Source organism: Rhagoletis zephyria, unplaced genomic scaffold, assembly GCF_001687245.7.
Source record: "Rhagoletis zephyria isolate East Lansing unplaced genomic scaffold, Rhagoletis_zephyria_1.1 Rzeph_scaffold_07622, whole genome shotgun sequence".
Classification (NCBI taxonomy): Eukaryota; Metazoa; Arthropoda; class Insecta; order Diptera; family Tephritidae; genus Rhagoletis; species Rhagoletis zephyria.
In genome coordinates this window covers 1-11,961 of record NW_016164705.1, presented here as the reverse complement: position 1 = coordinate 11,961, position 11,961 = coordinate 1, and positions in this window count along the sequence as shown.

Genomic DNA, 11,961 nt, shown 5'->3' with positions numbered 1-11,961 from the left:
TAAAAAGTCCAGCATCCTATGGTACTGCTCCGTAGTAGCTTTTGCGCTTCCGTTTTTTTCATATATTATTCACAAACAACAATCTCGACAACAATAATACGCGCAACAATAAAATGTTTATTTTAAATATTGAGTGTCAAACGTCAATATTGCCATATTTGTCTTTGTAATTAACGACAATCCTCGTAAACTTCTTTATCGACATGTCTAACGAATTCAGTCGTTAAGTGTGTTTTTGAGAATAGCCTTTTCGCTACTGCAAGCTACAAACGTCGTTCATTATCAATAACGAATATCGGTCGTTAGGAAAAATGGGAATCGCACTACTGACCGACAACGAAAACACTTTGAAAACGAGTTTTGGGATTATGGGCTGAAGGCTGTTCACACCGGTTGTTAGTGTTTTCGTTCACATTTCTTACATCTTTTTATTACAGTTTTGTTACACAAAAACAAAACCAAAACACTTAAAGCAGTGTTTGCATTATTCAACTTTGCGTTCAACTCAACGCAGGGTTGCACGAAAAAAAAGTTGAATGGCTAAATGTTGGCTGGCGACCAACTTTGTTGAAAGCGATTAGTTGAAAGGCCATTCAACCAAAAGTTGAATGCAAAGTTGAACAATGCAAACACCTTTTTATGGCGAATATTTTGATATTTTTTCATATTTTGATATTTTTAGCCATTCAACATTTTGTTCGTGCAACCCTGCTCTGAGTTGAACGCAAATGTTGAACGCAAATTTGAACAATGCAAACACACTTTAACCTTCATTTTCTTCTCATTTACAACCTTTAACTTTCATTCTTATTTTACTTTGCCCGGCCAATTAACAATAGGCTTGTTCCACACGAGCCCGCATGATCCCGCGGGTGCCCAAAACAGCTCAGAAAGCCTTCCTCACGCTAGAAAAATGGGTAATAGAGAGCGAATACGTTCCACTTTTGGATCGTAAGTGTCTTCTTCTTTGTGCACGAAATAGCCCGGACTTTTTTTCCGGGCACAAATGTGCAAAAGGGCTATTTGAAATTACAGCTGTTGTTGTTTAAATCCGAAAGCAAATTTTATAAAACACAAAAGTGTAAAACACCACAGAACTTTCAGAAAATATAGTTATTTGATAATTTTATTAGCCATATAAGATAAATACACTTCAAATCATTGCTTGGAGTTGATTTGTTGATTCCGGGCACGAAATGTGGTTTTTTGCGTTTCTCACGCTCTGGCACTTCTGGCACGTGTTGACACATTTTTGACGCATGTGAGAGAGTTACTTATTTTTACACTCTAATGACCGGAGAACCCCGGAAAGCGTGTGGAGCAAAGCTAATAAATCCGAAATGCTAGGTTCTTTCCCTAACAATCCGAACCTGATCCGGTTATTAGAGAATAAGCGAAAAGTTTGCTCTCAAAAGTGGAACATAATCCAGAAGTACGGGAACGCTAAAAAACACATTTCGTGCCAGGAATTTGAGAAACAGCTGATTCACGTTGGTTTTGTTTTTGTCCCTTCACTGCAAAAACTTGGAAATAGAATTTTTATTTCACACAGTTGATTTTAAGTATATAAAAATTGAAGATACATCAACAGGCCATTCACTATTCCTTAAAAGCACCAAGTTAATGCAGGCAACATGTAAACACAAAACAGCTGATATGCACTTTGACACTTTATCCATTTTTACCCGGAGAAAAAGTCCGTGATGTTTCGGGCAGGAAGAAGAAGACACTTATGATCCAATACGTTCCAATTTTCTCTCTCAATTACCCATTTTGTTGAGTACGGGAATGATTTCTGGGCTGTTTAGGGAACCCGCGGGTGTCCCGCGTTGCGTACGGGAAAGAACCTGATGCATTAAGAATGATAAAATATGGCTTCCCCTTCGATAAATAATCGAAAAAAACTAGTGAAGACACCGATTGGAATGAGTGGAACGTGAGTTTTCAAGTAGTTTTCAGCGAAAACTGTTTTCGTTTAACAGATTTTACATGGACGAAAACACAAGTTTTAGGTTGAAAACCAGTTTTAGCAACGAAAACTTGTGTGTGTTTTTGAGAATAGCCTATTCGCTACTGCAAACTACAAACGTCGTCCATTATCAATAACGATTATCGGTCGTTAGGAAAAATGGGAATTGCACTAAAGGCTGCCAACTTAGCTCTTTTCCTTCATCAGTCCAACTGCGGTTTCGCTGACCACAGTAGTTTTGCGAGAAACAAATTTTCACTGGCGTTGGACTTGCGAGTGCAATTTTTTGCCGAAAAAATTACATCGACGTCGAAAACCATGGATTAATATAAGCAATTTTGGGCAGACGTTCAAGTTTAGGGCCAATTTCAAATGAATATTTAAACAACACTTAAGTTTAATTGCAGATTATTGTTTAAATGCCATTGAAAACGCTTACTTTGGGTCCTTCAATAAATTTCACACGTCTAGTGTGGTCGGTAGTCAATTGGGGTGTTCACAGTTCGTTCCAAATTGTGTCTGAAAATGTAGACGTCTACATTTTGAGACATCTTTAGCATCAAACTGTGAGCACCCCTTTCTAGCAGTCGTCGCAAAATCGTCTCAAAACTTTGCTGGTGTTGCCAGACATTTCTTCTTTGCGTGCTTTTTTATATGTCGCCTTTCGATTTTGTTTCTGAAAAATTGTAATTATTTAACTTAATTACCAATTCCTAATATTTGTTATTTCTTTTCCTTGATTTATTTCTTTTCATCAGAAATTGCGCTCAAATTAAATGCAAATACAGAAAACGTGCCCAATAAATAAAAAAAATGCGATTAGTATTGCCATAATGCAACCCTGCTGCGAGGTTGCAAAATGTAGACGCGTAAAAAACATACCTTTGAGTGTGACAAAATGTAGACGGCGTCGTTTTCCAATTTTGTATGGGAAACAACAACACCACAGATTTTACGGTTAGAAAACGTCTTAAAATGTAGACGTCTACATTTTGAGACACTATTTGGAACGAACTGTGAACACCCCAAATCTAATTCTGATTTCTTTATTCGATGTCAAAATGGTGGTTGNTTTCACACGTCTAGTGTGGTTGGTAGTCACTCTAATTCTGTTTTCTTTATTCGATGTCAAAATGGTGGTTACCCACGCTCTTAACAAAACAAACAAATCTTAAGGTCTAGACACATAACTTAAGGTGTAAACACAATTACAAAATATCTTAAGGGCTAGTTACACATCGTACTTCTTAGTCAATATGCATACATGCTTATGCTTACAGCTCGGCCATCCTGACGACTAGAATCTCCTGATTCTACGCCGTTTACATATTTAGAGCACTATTTATTACATCCTTTCATACTTCTAGTTTCACAATGAAACCAAGGTTTTAAATTTGTAACTGACCAGGTGCCCTTATACGGTATCTGTGTTTGTTGGAAGCCCTCAACATCTTCTACTAAGTAGCGATCGTTTTCTAAGATTTTCATTACTTTGTATGGCCCTCTAAACTTCGGTATTAACTTACTTGAAGATCCTACTTGAGAACTGGAATTTGTTATAACCACATAATCTCCTATTTTAAACTTACGCGGATGTAGCCGTTTAGCATCTGCGTACTCCTTGTTATACTTTTGGGCTTTTTGTTGCACTATCTCGGCTTGTTGCCTAATGTCCCTAATGGATCTGGGGTCAGGCTCCTGCATTGGTTCTAATACATTTTCTTTTAACGTATCTAATACCTTCTCCTTTTGCCTAACCCCAAACAGCATTATGCTGGGATGTTCGTTAATCGCTTTATGTGCTGTGTTATTCATTGCATACTCTACCTCTTCCAATACATTTTGCCAACTGACATTAATTTCTGAGTTAACTATTTTTGCTATCATCGGTCCTAGGCTCCTATTTACAATTTCGGCTTGTCCATTCGCCTGAGGAGAGTTTGTTGCGATCTTTATGTGTTGCACATTATTTGACTCTAAGAAATTTTCGAAATCATTGGACGTGAAGCAAGTTCCCCTATCAGACACTATACATCTTGGCCTACTGTACGCTCGAAAATAATCTTCCAATGATGCTATTGCTTCTCTTGATGCTGTAGTTTTTGCTGGATATAGCCGGACAAACTTCGTACACCCATCTATTACTACTAGAATATGTTTATATTTCGTACTACTACTGTGAATGGGACCATAGTGGTCGACATGTACCATTTCAAACGGCTTATTTCATCATATTAAGGTGTAACTCTTTTTTCCCGTGTTTCGTAGAGAACGCTATACACTCCAAGCAGTTTTCAACGTGAACAACTGCTTTTTTCCTAATGCTTGGGAACCAGTAACTTTTCTTTATTGTTTCTACGATCTTGTCAACCCCGACATGACCCATCTCGTCATGATATTTGTATAAGACATGTTTTTCCATCGATTCTGGTACATAGAAATTTAAGTTATCGTTATTCTTTCTGTAAACTATACCGTTTCTCATTTCAAAGTGCTTACTCTCAGCCGTTTCTAATTGTTTCCTAACATTCTTTATATTTTCATCTCTGTTTTGGCATATGATTAAGTTCTCCTCAAACGTATTTGAATGGATAGTCAGTATATTGTTTACTCTACTAAGCGCGTCGACATGCTGCATCTTTTTACCCGTCCTATGTTCTAGTTCGTAGTCGTAGTTTTGAAGTTCCATTGCCCACCTTGCAATGCGTGGGTTAATGTCTTTTTTGTTAAGCGTTAATGTCAATGAATTACAATCGGTAATAACTTTGAACTTGATACCCTGTAGGTAAACTCTAAATCTTTTCAACGCGTAGATTATTGCCAACGTCTCTAATTCAAAGCTGTGATACTTGGATTCTACGTTAGTCGTGCGTTTTGAGAAATAAAAAATAGGGTGCAGCTTTTTATCCTTTTTCCTCTGAAATAATATTGCCCCAAAACCCAGCGCACTTGCGTCGCAGTGAAGTTCGGTGGCATCCCTGGGATCATATATAGCTAACAAGGGAGATTCCACCAACTTTCTTTTAAGTATATCGAAGGTTTCCATTTCTTTATGACCGAACGTAAATTTTTCTTCTTTTTTTAATAGGTCATAGAGCGGTTTTGCTATTATCGAGAAATATTTTATAAATCTGCGGAAGTACGAACAGAGCCCTAAAAAACTATGTACTTCCTGCACCTTTGTTGGCACTGCAAAATTTTCTACAGCTTGAACTCCTTTCTTGTCAGCTCTGATGCCTTCACCAGTAATCAAATAACCCAGATATGAAATTTCTGATTGAAGGAACTCACACTTATCCAGCCGTAACTCTAACTTGTTCTGCCCTAAACGTTGAAAAACTTTCTCTAGAACACGAATGTGCTCGTCCAAGGTTTTCGTTGCAACCATAATATCATCTAGGTATATAATAATTTCGCCACTACGTATCATGTCCGCGAAAATTTTATTTATGAACTTTTGAAAAGTCGCTGGGGCATTTCTCAAACCGAATGGCATTCTATGAAACTCAAACTGTCCTAAGGTATCGGGAACGCAGTATATTTTACAGACTGTTCCTCCACGTACACATGAAAAAATCCGTTTTTAAGATCTAGCTTTGTAAACAATTTCATATTTGCTAATCTATCTAACAAATCATCTATCAACGGTATAGGATAGTTGTCTTTCGCAGTAACTTTATTTAGTTTCCTATAATCAACACACATTCGGAGCTCGCCCGTTTTCTTTTTCACTATTACTATTGGGGAAACGAACTCGGAGTCGCTGGCACGGATACAGCCTTTTTCTAAGTACTCGTCTAGTATCTTTTGTAGCTCAGCTTTTTCACTATATGACAATCTTCTAGGCGCGCAGTAAAATTGTTTATTGTTTTCTAAAACTAGCTAACTAACTGCCTGTACATACTCTTTGTAAAACATATCTTCGAAACGTTTTTTATTACTAGCACTAACTTCGTATCCTATCACATACTCAACTTTGTTTGCGTCCTGCACCTCAATTGTCAGAATCTCTCTTATAGCCGCATCTATTTCTTTGTGTACGTTGTTATCATTTTCCTTTACATTTTCAACATGACCTTCGCAATAATTTTCCACACCAGTATTTTCACTTTGATTCATAAATTCTACCGAACCAATTTTTAGTTTAGCATTACTAGCCGTAATAAAATTTCTACCTAACACAACTGAACAGCCAACCGATTCATTAGGGACCACCATAAGTTCAATCAAAACGTGTTTATTAAGAACTTCAATGTTACACTTGGTTTTACCAACAATTTTTAATTCAGACATATTTAATCCATAGTAAGTACATTTCTCTTCCTGCAATTTAACTCTTCCCGGCACTAAGCATTCCCTGACCAAGCTTATGGGGCTCCCGGAATCGACTAGGCATTCTACAACCATATTAATGTTAGGTTCAGCTAATATACTAATATTAAAATAACTTACGAAATTATTCGCCGGTGGACTCTTCTTGTATTTACCGCATCTTGAAGCGTAGTGGCCCTTTTCTCCGCTAGCAAAACAGGTACCTAATTCGCGCTTTGCTTTTCTGCACTCTCTCGACAAATGGCCGTAACTGTTGCAGTTGTAACACCTGAATCTGTCCTTGCTGGGCCTTGGAGATGAACGTTGCGGCAACTCGATTGTACGAAACGCCTTCACCAAGCTGCTGGCTGTTAGAAAATTTTGCAGTTTCGCCTGGACCTGTAACTGCTTATATGGGATACCGTCGATTATATATTCGACTAGCTCCGTGTCGACCAGGTTCAAACCGCTGCTTAGCAAACACTTTTCATTGAAATAGTTAGCAAACGACTCTTCATAACTCCAGCTGCGTTTTTCGAAACGGCATCGCGTAACCAGAAGATTGTCACTACGTGCAAATATTGCAGACATCTCTTTAAGCACGGCATCCAGACTCCTTAAAAACATCTTGTTGGTGTTATATCACGTTGCGGCCGCACCTTTCAACTTCAGCTGTACTACTTAAGCTAGCGTTTCTTTGTTTACTTTCAGGTCCTCTAGCAGGTGCACCACTTGGGCACGCCACATCTCAAAATTTTCGCCACCATCATAATCTGACACCAGTTGCTTTATTGTATCGAAGGGAAATTCTTTAGCTACAGTGTGCGTATTTTTTGCTCTTCTATTGCCAGCTTCAGCCTCAACATTTCGATTTCTTTCTCCAGCAACTTCACTTTGAGATTTTCTGACTCGGCATTGGCCCCGCTGTTAATTTGTCGACGCCGGTCATCTACTTCACGGCTTGTGTGCATTTGTATGCCAAACTGACCATCTACGCTGTAATTTGCATTGCTGTCTGAACCGTTCGCTATGTTGACCGCTACATTGTCCGCTACCTTTTCCGCTCCATTGACCGCTACATTGTTTGCTGCAATTACTGCTACATTATCCGCTACATTGACCGTTGAATTTACCGCAACATTTTCCGCTACATTTTTCGCTGCATTGTCCGTTGAATTTACCGCAACATTTTCCGTCACATTTTTCGCTGCATTGTCCGCTAAGTTTTCCGCCGCATTTACCGCTGCATTTACCCCTTCATCGTCAGACTCTCCATCGCTTCTTTCGGCAACGTTGTCATTGGATTCGTCCGTTAAGTCAACTGGTCCGCTACCTGGGTACAATCCGCGTGCTTCTGCTGTTAGCTGACTTGCGTTCACGCCAACAGCTGCGCACCACGCCTTTAATTGGAGGAGTGTATATTTCTCAGCACTCACGACGTCGTCTCCCATTTTAAACAGCGCGAAAAATTTTTTATTCAAGAAATCTATGTAGGTTGGAGTGGCTTCGACGACCACTTCTGATGAAAACGCTTACTTTGGGTCCTTCAATAAATTTCACACGTCTAGTGTGGTCGGTAGTCAATCTAATTCTGATTTCTTTATTCGATGTCAAAATGGTGGTTACGGCTCGTCTCCACAGGCAAAAGTTTTTGCCTACCAACTGTCATTTTTATTGCCTGATAAAAATTTTATCAGCGGCAATATTTGTGCGTGGGCATTTTTTATCTTGATAAAAGCATTTATAAGATGGCAATTTTTGCCGGATTTCATCAATTAAAAAGTTAAAAAAATATGCTATTTCACACCCAAGCAAATAATAACACATATTTTAATAGAAAACAGTTCAATTTTTGCTTTTATATTGAAATATCGATAATGTTGTCTCCACGAAGCTATCGCGCAAATGAAAATGTAGCTGTCAAAGTACCAAATTTCTGGCAATATTTATCAAGATAAAAGCTCTGATAATTATTGCTTGCCAAGAGCAATATTCGGTCTCCATGGGCAAAATTTTGCCTGATAACATTATCAAGATAAAAACTTTTGCCTGTGGGGACAGCAAGTTACCCACGCTCTTAACAAAACAGACAAATCTTAAAGGCTCTGTTATGCATACTTGGCATTGCATGCACTGCTATACCATTTTTACGTAGAAATCAAAAACCAACAGACTTTTACGTATGTAATGCTGTGCGTTGGGTAACCGCTTACACGCGAAGCTCATTTAACAGATTCCTTATGTGACAACTCTCAAGCAATGCCAAGTATGCATAACGGAGCCTTTAAGGTCTAGACACATAACTTAAGGTGTAAACACAATTACAAAATATCTTAAGGGCTAGTTACACATCGTACTTGTTAGTCAATATGCATACATGCTTATGCTTACACCATTTTGCTTTCGTTGGGTTTCAGATCAACTTTGCTTAAATATGCCAAATAAATTTCAGCACTGCTGCTTATTCCTTAAAATTGTTGTTCCATTTGCTTGTTTGTCTACATTTTGTGCTGAACAGCTGATTGTTTTTTGGTGGGAATTGGTGGGATTAATTAAACAACCTACCAATCAATCTTGGTTGTTTGGTACAAATACAGGGTTGCATATCTCATATTTAAATAGCCAATATTGGCAATATAAGTGCATATTAAGGGCGCCTGGTTGACACTTATCACCGGTGAAACATCGTTATCGACGTTACTGACACCGTGTTATATGCATGGAGTCGAAAATGTCGATAACGATGTTAACCGATGATTAGTGTCAACCAGACTTCGAGTCACCGGTCCTTTTATTGTTGAGAAGTTCTGCTCAAAAATACTTCTGCTCCTTTTCTTCACAACACAGAAAGAGGATTCCACTTTGTGAGGGTTACAATCCTTCTGCTTCATTTCTTCGCACCACAGAAAGAGAATTCTACTTTGTGAATTTGTATAAGACATTTAGTTATTTGGAATTTGGATTCGAATGATGGGTCTATGTTTACATCTATAAACTTTTAAAAAATTTAAGAGAAAAGTATGTTTAATATCGAGTAAAACAGATGTTTATTTTTACAAAGTCGGCTAAAAATGAAATGAGATATTCAAATTTTCATGACAAATTATTTCAGAATATTGCGTTCACTACAAGGAGAAATCGGTGAAAGCAGAATTAAAAAAAGGTAAAGCAAAAATGTTTGAGTTATATAGTCAAAAATATAATTTTTCTCATGAAAGGTTGAATAACTTAGTCAGATTTCCCCCGATTTTTGAAAGTAAAAATTACTATGTATCAAATGTTAATATTGCATTAATTCAGGGGTAGTATAGTTGCTTTACAAAAGAGTGCGTGAAAACTTTGCCAAATTTGAAAAAAGACGAAAAAATCTTCTCTTAAGTTTTCTAAAAGTTTATATACATATATCATTCGAAAGGTCTAAACTCGGTTTATAGTCAACTGAGTTACAATTGTAACTTAAGCTTAAGCTTACAAGTTAAGGGCCGGTTTCTCCATCTCTGGTTAACACTAACTCCCCGGGTAAACATTGTTATCGACGTTCTAACTCCATGCATATAACAGGGAGTCGATAAGGTCGGTAACGATGTTTAACGGGGGATTAGTGTTAACCGGAGATAGAGAAACCGGCCCTAAGCTTACAAGTGCGGAGAACCGGTTTTTTAACAGTAAATCAAGATTGTGTGGGTGTTTGACAAAAATTTCGTATCTCGATTCTTACTTCACTCGGCAAAACCTACCTGAAAAATTACATGACTTACCAGGTATTTTCTTCATTATTTTTTGTAGCATTGTGTAATAGAGCACACAAATTTGTACTTTCTCTCTTTAATTTAAAAACTCCTTAAATATAATAAAATAACACTCAAGAAAAAAAAACATATAAAAATATAACGAATAATCAAAAATAATTACCTACATATATACGTAATTTTTTAGTATCTGTTATTATATCTGATTTCTTATTTTATTGTAAATGAGCTGATTATTTCTTAATTGTTTCTAATTACACTGATTACTAATTATTTGAGCATTTGAAACAAAATAGTTAATTATTCAAAATTATAAATTAATAGGTTTAAAATTATTGAATTCTTTAAATTTCTTTTTAAAGTTAAAACAAAGGCAAATAAACCATCCTTGACCTCAGACGCTATATTTCTCCATGCCAAACTAGTCATGTCTGTTGTACAGTCGTTTTTTTGCCTGCATAGTTTCATAAACATGGGTTTTATTATAAATTCGACTAAAAAAATTGAGGAAGATGCTTCCGCCTGTGAAATGGGCATGCTTATTGCAAAAAATACCGCGCAATGTTAATCTCACCTCGTTCAGAAAACCGTGTCGCACGTGCGATACGCATGCAATATTATGTCGCGATATTATATCGCATCGGTGTCGCTGTCGTGCAAGTGTACACAGTTTTCATCGCTTCCTACCAATTACCACGTACTCAGCATGTCGATGTCGCATCCATATCGTATCGCATATCGCATCGCATATCGTATCGCACTAATGTGCACCGTGCCTAACATACTAATTCGGTTCTCTAAAGGAAAGTAAACAAATTTTTAAACGTGTTCCTGATCGTTAATAGACCTTTCGCACGAGGCGATTTTTCAGGCAACAAAAGTTGAATGCGGAGTTGAATGAGAAGTTGAAAGTGAAAAAGTTGCCATCCCTATTCAGACGAGGCGATTTTCGATTCAACTCGAATTGTTGTTTACATTATTTAAAATGAGTTTAAATCGCCAAATTTTATCAATTGGCGTAAATTTGGTAAGCCAAGCGTTGGTATAAGTGCTTTTAGCGAAGCTGAAAGATAAAATAAGAGTAAAAAAGTAAAAAAGAAAAAAAAATATGTATACACAACAGTGTTGGCATTTTTTGGTACAATTGTACTTGTTTGATACAATTTCATTTACAATATACTTTCCTACTACGCAGTACTTTTTAATACAATTTTGTAATGAATACTAAAAATATATAGCTCTGAAAATTCACAGCAAGAAATTTTTTGTATTCTCTTTTGTTCGCCAGTTCGTATTTACCTTTGTAAGTTTTGAAAAATAGCTTGAACGAACCAGTATAATACAGCCTAGGCAAATTTTTAAAGAAACTTTTCGATACTAAGTTTTATTAAAACAAAATGTCGAAGTCAACTTCATATAGAAACAAAGTCTTCGTTAGTTATAAGAAGAGATTTTCTTAAATATAATACCTTTACGGCACTCACATATTGACAAGATTTACTATTTATTTTATTATTCTTTAATTTTAACTATCTGTTTATAAAATATAATGTATTCTTTAAGAAAAACTTACTTTTACAAAAAATAATTAAAATTTAATAACATTAAGATAAATGGTCAAATCTTGTCGTAAAGTTTTGATAAGCACTTGAAATGCTATAAAAATGTCAAATTTTAGTACTGAATCCAAAGAAAATGTCTCTTTTATCCATTAATATCAACTTAAATATGCTTTTTGTTAAGATGTATACCTGAAAATATGTGCATACATATTTGCGTTAAATGAAGTACATGTGCACGTGGAATCAATTTGTAAAAGTGTAAAATACGTAAACGTATGTACATAAACAATAAAACTTTCTCATGAATACCATAAAATCATTGGTCTTGAAGGGAATGTACTAAGAAAATATATGAGCGAATTAAAAAGTG